Source organism: Argopecten irradians, chromosome 5, assembly GCF_041381155.1.
Source record: "Argopecten irradians isolate NY chromosome 5, Ai_NY, whole genome shotgun sequence".
In the NCBI taxonomy this organism is placed as follows: domain Eukaryota; kingdom Metazoa; phylum Mollusca; class Bivalvia; order Pectinida; family Pectinidae; genus Argopecten; species Argopecten irradians.
In genome coordinates, this window is record NC_091138.1 from 23,379,111 (window position 1) to 23,391,389 (window position 12,279).

General features: G+C 34.1%; 1 protein-coding gene across 2 annotated transcripts in view; it reads right to left on the reverse strand.

Annotated features, from left to right (window-relative positions):
• LOC138323275 (calcyphosin-like protein) overlaps window positions 1–12,279 on the reverse strand; it is a 56,028-nt gene that overhangs the window by 31,808 nt on the left and 11,941 nt on the right. For both annotated transcript variants that reach the window (XM_069267747.1, XM_069267746.1), the window contains exons 2-3: window positions 8,921–9,005; window positions 6,132–6,242 (exon numbers count right to left, since the gene is read on the reverse strand). The gene's annotated coding sequence lies outside the window, so the exon portion shown is untranslated. The remainder of the gene's footprint in view (window positions 1–6,131; window positions 6,243–8,920; window positions 9,006–12,279) is intronic.

Here is a 12,279-nt window from a genome sequence, read left to right on the forward strand (position 1 = left end):
ACTAAAAACAATTCTAATTCATTGTTGACATCAACTAATCGTTTTAGTGTTGTCGTTTATAGAAAGAAAATGTATAAGAGCGTACTTAACATCATGTCTGGCTGTGTATGACTATAGATACTAAGGTATCATATAAATTTCCATTAACTGTAGTGTTGTGAACGTAAATTAATGTGATTTTTAATGTATGTATTATTGAAATTATAGTAATTCATTTTATAATCACTGTAGTAAAATAACATTATTGAACCTTTGAAGTCCACTTCATAATAGACGTTCAATATAAGTATTAGTTAGGCCCCGAGAGATTTTCTACATGTAATTAGTCAGGTACTCCCTGTGAAGTGACAGGAGAGGGAGATGTACACCACAGTTATAGTAACATTACGTATAGACAGGACTGGTCTCACACCCTAATCTAACCCATACATTTTTGTGGTACAGACGAGAGTCCTGGTGAGAGAGACATCACACCTGTCTCCGCCACAGATGTATCCTATCCATAGTAAAATAAATACTTTAAACTTGAATCATACGTTATTTTTTTGCTTTTGATTACACAGTGACCTTTCGGCGTAGTATATTGGCCAATACATCAAAGGGACCGACTTTCTCCGAAACTACTATTATATAACGCGAAGATTCAAATCACGTGAACTTACGTCATGTACCCATTCACTTCAAGTCAGAAGGCAGTCACGTGTGACCAACCATTTCTTGGACACGCCCCCTCCCGAACACAGAAACCCATGTTACCTCCTACACTAACAAGGTTTGTGACAGCCGGCCCGCTGTACGCTAGAGATAGATAATATTATAAATATGTCGAACATTTGCCCGACACAAATAATTACTAAAATATAAAAAAGAAACGAATTCGTTCATTTCAGACATGTTTTTGATTGACTATGTCACCACTGGACTTGTCTGTAAACAGAAAATAACCCTAGCCGTGTTCAGTCAAAGGACAAGGGCACACGTCACGTGTGTGATTCGTGTGCTGCTATCCATCTGCCCGACGGCAACACCAACCCACAACAGTGACAAGGGGAGGGACTTGAGAAAATTTCAATATAAAACTGTGTACATCATCAGTTGAACATACTCATCTGTAGCCCCCACTAATAAACAACTAAGAGACAAGATATGATGGGTCCAGTTGGAATTTTCGTTAGCCTTTTGATTTGGGTATGTGCCCTATCCGATGCTGCTGGTAGCAACTTCACACTTGAGTTTGAAAATGCTGCAGAGCGCGAAAACCAGCACTTTCGTGCCATGTGGCGAAGTACGGCATCCAAGAAACGGACTTTGTTGATGTACGAAGGAGACTATGTCGTGTTAGATTTCTGTCTGTCATCTCTGACCTCTGTCACAATTACAAATCTCAGATTCTCCAACGACGGAAGTTCGGACAATATCACATTCTTTGTCGATGGCAAACAAATTGGAAGCTTCGAGACTTTCGCCATATCGGACTGGGGCCGTATGTGGAATGTGTTCCAGGACACTGGAGTCATAAGCGACCCCGTCATCATTCACCCAGGCAACCACGAACTCAATATCAGTGTCTCAGTATCCGACAACTATGGCGTCGAGTTCGACACATTGCAATTTGAACTTGACAATGAAATCAGCGAAGAAACCTTTCTGTGCCAGACAGAACTTAAAGAACATGTTATGTTTAGTGGTTTACACTCTCCGCCTGTTTTGTCTATCGACCATGTCAAACCTAATGTCATCCAGAAAAGCTTTCCGTCAGATTGTATTGATGAGACTAACGTTCAAATTTGCTTCAACGCTTCTAGCTGGGTGGGAGCTCAACTGTTCGCCACATCGGAGTTCCTCAATAACACTGGCATGGGAGATGAATGGGAAAACGCCTTGATAAGTGCCAAAACTTGCCACGAGTATGAGGGCAACGTGTGGAAGATTGGAATTGAGGATAACAGGAATGTTGAGTTTGGTGGAGCTGAAACTGGACCAAAGGTATTTCAAATATCTCTACCAAAGGTCCTGGAAAATCTGGCCGTAATTCCAGGTGAGATAACAGATGCATCTACCTCTGCTCTAGAGGTCAGTTTCCGTTTGGAACAGAACGTAATTGACGCGTTCCCTTGGGTGATTCTAACAGTCGGACTGGTAGAACCAGACGTCATCCCTGTAGCAGTGTCCTACTTAGACAGCAGAGACAACAGCATGTCCGCCGAAGATATGAAAACGTTTACTTATGATATCAGAAAGCATACCTGGTTCATCCCTACCAAAGCTTTCTCTCCAACTCAAGAAAACAAAATTAAAGTTGCGTTTACAGGGGCAACCAACCCAGTTCTCCTCGATTTCCTAAGATTGGACGCAGAGGACAGATCTCGCAATGAGTCATCAATGCATATTTTCGAAAACAAGTTCATGAAGATTCGCGGTGTTAAGAATGTCCTTGGAGACCACGAAGGTATGGATGTCAGCACGCTTGACGAACCAGTTGCCGTCAACGTCGATAGGTTTTCTATCATGGCAAGAAAGGGCCGCCGAGCCACATTTGCAAAAATCCTGACTCTTCATTACGATGGGAGAATATTCCTCCATACGCTAGCCGAGCGCAGGTTCTTCATGGATCTGTTTCCAAAAGTACTGAGCGAGGCATCTGGATTCTCCTTCCTGCCCCGTCATACCCTCTCTAACGGCAAACCTGTGTCGATAGACGAAGTAGTGTTAGACCCTGCTGGACTTGTCATGAACGTCACATATACGGACAATACACAAATTATGTTCAGATTCTCTCTGGTTGGCGATGAGACGAAACTCGTCATTTATGACATATATCGGTCTCCGGAGACAGAGCAAGAAACATTCGGCTGTTACTTCTCTAAAGCTCATACCAATGACATGGCTGCAGTAGATGATTTAACGATTGATGGACACAAGAAATTCAAAATTCTGGACAATAAAATCACCGGAAAATCCGGTTCAACGTTTGTGTTTGACCACGAGTTCGCTCCGTGGTATGTCGGAGTAGGATCCGATATGGTTGTTACTTTCTAAAGTGAAGCCCGTGAGACTTTTCCTAAGAATGCAGCTAAATTGACTAATATGGTGTCAAATTTCGGTGACGGCCAAGTCACTTCCGGTGTCGCCATGACCGTTGAGAATGAAGGGTCCGGTTGCCATTGAGACATATTAGCTCAAATGTCTAAATTTAATTCTGTAACAAATGGATGTTTTGTAAATTTTCGAGTTTAATACATGGTTGTAGGTAAGTGTAAGCTTTTAGCGGCAATATTATTGAGTGACTTGTAAATTTTAGCTTGCATCATCGCTAATTATTATTTTCTTTTCCCAACCTATATCAAATGATTAAGTTCGATTTTTTATTGTGACTTTGTACAGCCAAGTAATAATATCAAACCTATTATAAAATAGCATGTTTTATGTTGTGTGTTTAGTCATCTTAAGGTAGGACGTTTTCATGTGATGTTGACTAGCATAATAATTATAATAACCTGGTTCAATATTTGTATCTTTCCAGTGATATTGTTTTAATGTTTATTTATTTTGTTGTCCTCACTGGTGTATAGGTTCCTAGTGATGGCAGAAGTCAGATAGAAACATACCGAGACACAAGTTTATTTTGAACCTACTTTTATCGTCCGTTATTGTCACATTTTTCTCATTTCTTTTCCATCCCCGTTAAAGTTTTCATTGTCTTTTTTGTTGTAATCTATTCATTTTCTGACCATCCCTATTGTTGTCTTTGATATAAATGAAGCATTGCGTTCATTAGGTCATGAAGCCATTCGTTATCTCCGATAATCCATCACGCCATCTTTAACGACCACGTGACTCCTTAACTCGTCCTAGATACGAAACTAAAGGATATGTAGTAATATAGATTGCTCTTGTATGTAAATATTTGCCATTGAAGAGCATTATATATTGTATTATTAGCACTCGTACATCATTAGGCGGAAACCATTATGTATTACATCATGTGGACATGATTGAGAAAATGGCAGATTGAATTTTCGTAAGCATATTATGAATCCTAAATAGTGTTTTTCTAATCGGGTTAACACATTTTAGCAATATGCTAAAACATGAGCTCTACGAAATTAATATTTCAGAGTTGAAGGTCTTGGATTCTAATTCTTGATAAGTGTGTGGCTCAACACTTATTGTTTCTTTGTTGAAGGGAGAAATTATGAAGTCATTACCACAGTCAACCGAAGGACATGGTTGTGATATTTCGTAACATCATGTCTTGTCTCTACAAACATACTGTGTGCTGTGCTGATTGGTTTCAGTTGATGTATAATTTACTTCCTATTTTCATAATAAAAATTAAAAAAAAAAGCAGATTTCTTGCTTGTTTTATTTTTCCACTTCTGTTCTACTTGAAACTTTGACATGAGTAGCCAAAACTATCCATTTTACACTGATTTCTACATTACTGTAAACCACTTTCTTTTGTATCGACTTTTTTTCGTAAATTTTGCGATCACTGTAAATTCACGAACGTTTAACCTCCACATTTTTGCACAATTAAATTAATTTCCAGTCAAAATTTATTTCTCAAAACTTAATATCCGCGAAAATTCTTTGAAAGTGAAATCGCGAAATTTAGTAGCCACGAAACAAAGTTGGTTTACAGTATTGAAGCTTTATGACTTATGAAAACTTTATTTTTCCCTGCTATTGATCATAAGTAGATGCTTCAAGATTTCGTCCCATCGACGTACACAGGTCAATTTTAGCGTCTGGTCGTTCTGTTCTTAGAAACATTTACTCAAAATTACGTCGTTTGGTTTGAGAATTAGCGTCATTTTCTATTGTTATTATTCATTTATTTTGGTTTAAGAAAAACATGTTTACAAACTATTTTATTGTTCCTACAGCATTGTATACAAAAAATGTACTGTTATTCTTACAAATAGTGACATCGATATATAATAAGCATTATTCTCAATATCTTTTGGGGATAAAAAGACAAAAAACGGAAGGACATTCTTCATAGACGCGAAAACTACTTTAAACATTACAATAAATAGAATGTATAATTATCATACTGTTAATTCAATATTTACTCATACATAACAAGGCGCTATTGTTCCGTTTTTGACTTCATATATATATTCAAGCATTGACATCATTAATATTTCATTTCATCGGGATATGGATGGGTTATTTTGTCATTGTACGATTTCATTGGTTTATCAAGGGATTGTATTTCCAGATCCGTACTTAATATTTACGTTCTTGTTGTGACGTCGAGATAACCGCCTTTTCTTGCCATTCATAGATTTCTTTCGTGTTGAAAAACAGACTTGACCATGCTGAATTCGTCATACAAAAACAACGCGTTAATTATTTATAGAAAGGTAAACGACTGCAATAGAAGAGTTTGGAAAAGAAACGAAGTTTCTACAGTACAGATAAAAGAATCATGATAAATATTTGTGGGGAGTCAAAGAAAATGAACCTAATCTTCTAATCTTTGAAGCTTGTCACCGATAGAACTGTCGTTGTTAATAGGTCATTATCATGTGTAATATTACACAAAACCACTTTTTTATATTTCTTACCAACAAACCCTATCATTTGGTTGTTGAATGACTCAACAACTGTGATTTAATTAAGGTGATAAATGTGAATTTCTCGTAACGTAAACTGTAGGAAGTCCGCATTCCTTAGGATCACTTTCTAGTGTCAACACTACTTGTCGTTCTAGACGGATGAAGATGATAATGTTAAAAAGTTACCTTTGAACTATTTGTATTCTGTGAATACAAAAGGCTATGGATGATAACACCCTTTGCAGTTCACTGCACCAGTAAGCTTCATATAACTAGTCTCAACTACATCGATAAACCGTACAAACCAGACACGTCATCTAACTTTATTATCTTATTTAAGCTAGCAAATCATTCCTTCTATTTAGCATTATTTTCAATATTCTTCCGTTTGTTTGTTTGTTTTTTTCTTTTTTTTTTAGGTTATTCCTTTTTCTTATCACTTGTTATACAGATGATAAATTTAAAGTCGTTTTGACGAAACTTTGTATATTCCGTTCGTATATACCTGCATCACCTCAAGTCTATATATTTACATTTTACAGCAACCCCAATTTATAAACTTACCAAACGCAGTTGGCGTTCACCGATGCATGAACATCCATCTGCATATTGACGTGCTTATCATTGTGACGTCACAACTGTGATGGTAGTGATCACGAAAAATGGCTGTTCCATCTGTAACGAAAATGAATTGTTAAAGATGCTCCACCGCTGAAAAATGGTATTTTTTCACTATCAAAAACATGAGCAAACGATTTAGTATTTTTCTTCGGTTACAAAAGTTACTTACTTTACATTATTACCACCAATGTAAAGTTTGAGATTCTAATTTTACTTTAAGTTAAAAATATAGAGATATAATTAATTGCATCCCGAAAAAATGCCGTGTCACTGTACCCTATATGGAATGAAATACTGATTGCGCATGCACCAAAGGCAAAATAAATCATTTTATTATAATTTTTGTGTTAATTAGACATATATATATATACGATTGAACACCAATTATTGTTCAAATGATGAATGTCATTTATGCTCTGTCGGCGGTGGAGCATCTTTAATTCATTCTAGATGCAAAATCTCCTGGAATTTTATCATATACACATACCATGTAATTATGAACAAATGTAAATATAAACATTGAACGGCATTCAGTTACCAATGATGAGAGTATGAATGTTCTCATCAGGGTTGGGGTCAATTACATTGCAATGTAATTAATTACAATTACAATTACTTGGTCAAAACTCAATTACAATTACAATTACAATTACTCAGTTTTGTAAATGTAATTAATTACAATTACAATTACATTCAAAAAGTAATTAATTACAATTACACATTACATTTTCTTAAGATGTTTATTTTTACAAATATATACACAATTGTATAGTATATAAGTCACTATCAGTAAGTTCTGATAGAACATATGCTTCACAAGTTACAATTGAGTATTGGTAGGGTGTACGTGTATTAGTTTTACATGTGCATTTTTATTAGACCTAGGTCAAATAAAAATGTACATTTAAAACTTTTCAGACTCTGATGATGATAAAATGCAATTTAAAAATATGATGGTACCAGGTATTCATATTTATAAATTGCATTTTATCATCATCAGAGTCTGAAAATTATCATCAGACATATATGCATTCTGTTTCTGTCTGGTCGGAATACTTTGCCAGCAACACTAAATAATCTCTCTACTGGAGCTGGTAAAATACACAAATGTGGAAATCTGCAAGAATTATCTTTCCGGAACTTAAATGGGTCCCAACATCTCTCTGTGCAATATTCACCAATGTACCCGTAGGTGTCTACTTCATTGGATTTAAGAGTTGTGTCTCTTTCGTGAGGGTGTAGTGGAATGAACTGAAAAAGTTTTCTTGGCAGGGGCGGTTGAAGACTAATCTGAGCTATCATCTATATTTTTGCCTTCATTAGATATGCTAATTAGGTGATCAACATGTATATATAGGTGTTATATAAGCAAGACCTTTGTGATTTGTAATCACAGGCTATGTGTTCACAACTCACACCTGTATATATTGCCTCAGGAGAAAACTACAGGTAAAAAGAGGTACAAGTGTAGGGTATACTATGGTCACTGCCTCACATATGTAACCTGTTTAAATTTCTATATAGCCAAATAAATGTCTTACATTCATTAATTTTAGTATTAGACATTTAAAGTAAATATATATATGTAATTGAAAAGTAATTGAAATGTAATTGTTAATTACACATTTTTAGAATGTAATTAATTACAATTACAATTACATGTAATTGAAATATTTCTTAATTACAAATTACTTTCAATTACTTTAAAAATGTAATTAATTGCAATTAATTACAATTACATTTTTAATTACCCCAACCCTGGTTCTCATTATTGCCAACTGCAGTTCAATGCTTAAATAATTATTTGTAGTACTAAATCCGACTTTTTGATTTGATGATTAGTTTTCTCCATACCTCTACGAAGAAAATAAATTCTAGAATGGCTTGCGTATTGATTTGGAAAATTGATGCCTTAAAAAATAAACGGAACCGTACTATTAGCCCGCTGTTACATCAAAATCAAATGCGAAATAATCGTTTTCTTTTCAAAAACTTTGTCTCCATTGATAATGATAAATTTTGCTTTACATGAATCATCCTTTGACTCAGTAAAATAGATCATTTTGGTTTTGACAGGAGTGTCGGAGTTATTTTCACAGTAACTCGACTTTATATTCTTCTATAGACGAAAAGTAAATGCATACGCCTAATATCTTAAAACAGAGTTTGTTCAATGTAATGTTGTATATATACATTTTCCGTATTTATATCTAAGATGAAAAAAGACTAGTCCATGTATCTTGATTATTTAAATATCCCGACTTTACTGTAAATGCGACTGATCGCGCGTCCATTGAAAACATGTGTCATATTTGTAATACTGATTTTCGAGGTCCTAGCGTGCCACGATCTGTCTAGTAAACTGATTATCTTTTGTTGTGAATTGATTATCAATTTATCATGTAATCCACCTGATATCCAGTGATTTCGTCTGTGTAGTAGATTGTATATGTCTCCAGTTGAAAAATTTCCAATGGCAGAAAAATTACAGACACTTTTGAAGTTTAATACGTCTGGATTCGGGGACGGTTGGACAAAGTATCGGCATTCTGTGGAGTTTTTGTAGAACATTTTACAATTCTTCCATATGTTGACTGATATAGTTATATGATAAAATGAATCTTATTAAGGTGTTAATTTCACATCAAAGCTCTAAAAAACCTTATGAAATTCGTTTCATAAAATCAAATAGGTAAGCTCCCACATATACAAATTCTAATCAAAATACCTACCTCAATCAGTTTGTGGAAGGCATATTGTAATACATCTATAGCCAAGGCTTCTGATTACGTTACACTCCACGAGTTTATCAAGTAGCTAAAATGATAAGTTATGAAATGTGTCTTTCTTAGAATTATATTAAACCTATTACAAATTTCAAATTATTCAAAGAAATTATAAATTACTTTAACTGCAAGTTACGTAAATTTTTATTGATTAGTACTACAAAAAACAAATACTAATAGTACAACTAAGGAAAGTGGATATAAATAAATATTTGCGGGGAGCGACCGCAAATACACGGAAAGCTTATTTTTTTCTGTGCTATGATACATATTGTGTTTTATTTTGAAAAAAAATGGTACATTTATTGAAGCGAGATACATAAAAATTTGAGATTGATTTACAATAGCACGCTGACTTCCCGGTAATGTGTAGCTCGCTGAAACTATCTCGTACACATTCAATAGAGACTTTCATAAGAAGTTATTTGTCCGATCTTTTCACCTCGACAATCTATGATTTGTGAAGCAGGGGAGATTGATACACACATTTTATTAGGTGCTTAAGCCATTCATCAAAGAGACTGCATCTTGTTGTGATTGAAGTGGACAGTGCGTGCACAAAGTTGTTAGTCATGTTGTTGTGGGAATGATGAACGATTGAGGTAAAACTCGATCGATAAAACCTGGAAAGGGGGAGGGAGGGTTAACCACATCTCCATGTGTATGTCTATCTGCTCTCTGTACGTTTATAAAAGAATGACACAATAATTTATTGCCTATCATCTGACACATTTAATATACATGTCCAAAGGATGTTCGCCAGTAGGGAAATCCCCCTGTACAGAGAACTCACTTATAGATTATTATCTGTTCTAGAGATGATTAAATACCGGTTTTATGTGACATTTCTCATTATGATATTAGATACAAGAAAAAAAATACTTATTACACAGAAATTCTTTGTATACAAGGAAAATGCATATTTTCAAATATTTTTCAACCAATGGAGATTCAATGTGCATGATACACAAATACATCATTTGTGTGCATTACATGTCTACATCTTTTTGTTGATATTTGTATTTCCCGACATTGATATCCTTTTAAATGTGAGATTGTTTCTACATATAGGACGTATTACTCTTGCTAATAGTATGATGAATAGAGAAACTTTTGATAGGTACTACTGACCCTTGTGTGTGCTAGAAGGACATCAAGTTAACCCTAAAACAAAACAATCAGTAATCAGAAAAAGCTGGACAATATAACCCTGCTATGCATTTATCAACTTATTAAAAGCATGTTGAGTGTCATTTATTTCCTACTCGCTACAGGTAAATGAGCAGCATTTTCAACATTATAAATTGTAATGGTATTTGTTGTTTACTTTTAAAAATCGCATAATCTTCATGATCATATAATTTGGTGCCTATCAATGTGATATTAACACAATGCCTGTTTGTAAGATAATAGAAATCAAAGCAGTGTGCGCTCTGCAGATACATAAATCCAAACCACTTCAATATATGTGTACCTCCAAACCCGATGTACATAATAGATAATTTCCAAAAATGCCTATCTTTTAGATAATAGATGTGTAGAATGAAGAGAAACTATTAAAGTATCTATTTCCTCCAAAGCAAAAAGTGTCATACACCAGATATGATCAGAAAACTGGATGATGGAGAGTTTTATTGCTCGAGAATCGTATGTCATTATTGGACGATTATTCATCACATTAACACAGAGACACTATAATTGTGTTTTATTCTGTTTTGCCTCCTTTCGATTTTCTCAAACCTACCAGCCATCAAGGCGGGAAAAAACCACACACAATGAAATAAATACAAAATTCCCCTAGATATATCTTATACAAAGTTGTAACAGGTTGCACGTGTCGATTGTTCTATAAAAATACTTAAAATCATTGTAATTTAAAGGCATAATCGATTTATAGAAGATTTTCCTTTGTATAGATTGCAATCTTTTAGTATAGTAGGAAATATTACTTTCCTTGTTGCACGTATATTTTATACCTCAATCCCTAAAATGTGTGTGTTTGTTTTTCACCCTTTGGACCTGAAACATACAACGCGGACACAAAACAGAAAAAAAGAAATAATGGCCTTTCTAATTATCAAACAACGTTGTGGTTTCAGATAGTGGGGCTTTTTGCACAAACATTTTATTCTATCTAAATTGTCTCTGAGTTTCTTTACCTTATGTAACAGTAATCTTGTCTTATTGCTCCAGCAATTTATAAGTTATATAATCAAAATTATCATTTCTATTGCAAACATGAATTGAAAAAAAAAATCATACGTTATAGTGAATACATTCAAGCTTATTTTGCTATTCATGTCAATCTAAACAATGTTTCAATGAAAACTGTTAGTAACAACAGGTAGGATTTTATTACATCTTTGTCGAACATTAAATTCATCATTTTATACGTGAAGGCTTCATTTCAAGGCAGGCTACCAAGAAAACCTATGGCCTGTAACTCGTTATACAGATCTCCATACAGTAAATATATCTGTGTTTGTTACGCACATATGTACATTGAATATGATTGTTTTAAAGTCAATCTTAACGGTAAATTAAGGGGAGGATAGAGGGAGGATACTGCAAATTTGTGGTTTGAATAAACGTGAGTTATGTTTTTCCTTTAAATTAATTGTAAGCCCGTTGAATTCACTGGCTTATACACAGACAATAGAAAAAATATGAAACTTTTGTTTTTTATTTACTTTCTTTCTTACAAAATATAAACTATCAAAAAATCTACTTTCTTTCTTAAAAATATCAAAAATCAAAACATTTACTTTCTTATAAAATATAAACCTAACGTTTTTGTTTACTTTCTTTCTTATAGAATTAGTAAACTATCAATTTTTCACTTTCTTTCATATAAAATACAAACTATCATTTAGTACTATAAATATCTACTTTATCCGTTAATATTTGTTATTTATTTCCCATGACTTAAGATGTAAGCGATGAGCATTACAAAGCAAAATAAGAATTTTGATGAATCGGTAACCACATCGACAGAGTATACATGCGGTAAAATGTGCATAATCTACCTGCAAAAAAATACCTTGGATTCTCTTTTTAAAATCGCTTTTTTGGCCTGCAAAATAAACTGTACGTCATATTCGTGTCAATTAATTAAACTAAATCAAATACATTAAAGACAAAATACACAACTCAGAGTTATGAAATGTAAATTATATTAAAGGACAGACTCAGCAGTGGTTTTATATATCCTTGAATATATTTGTAGAAAGACAGTATTTTAAGACGGATATTGAATAGATAAATGCAAGTGTGCGTCCCTCAAACAACAAAATATTTTTAAATGC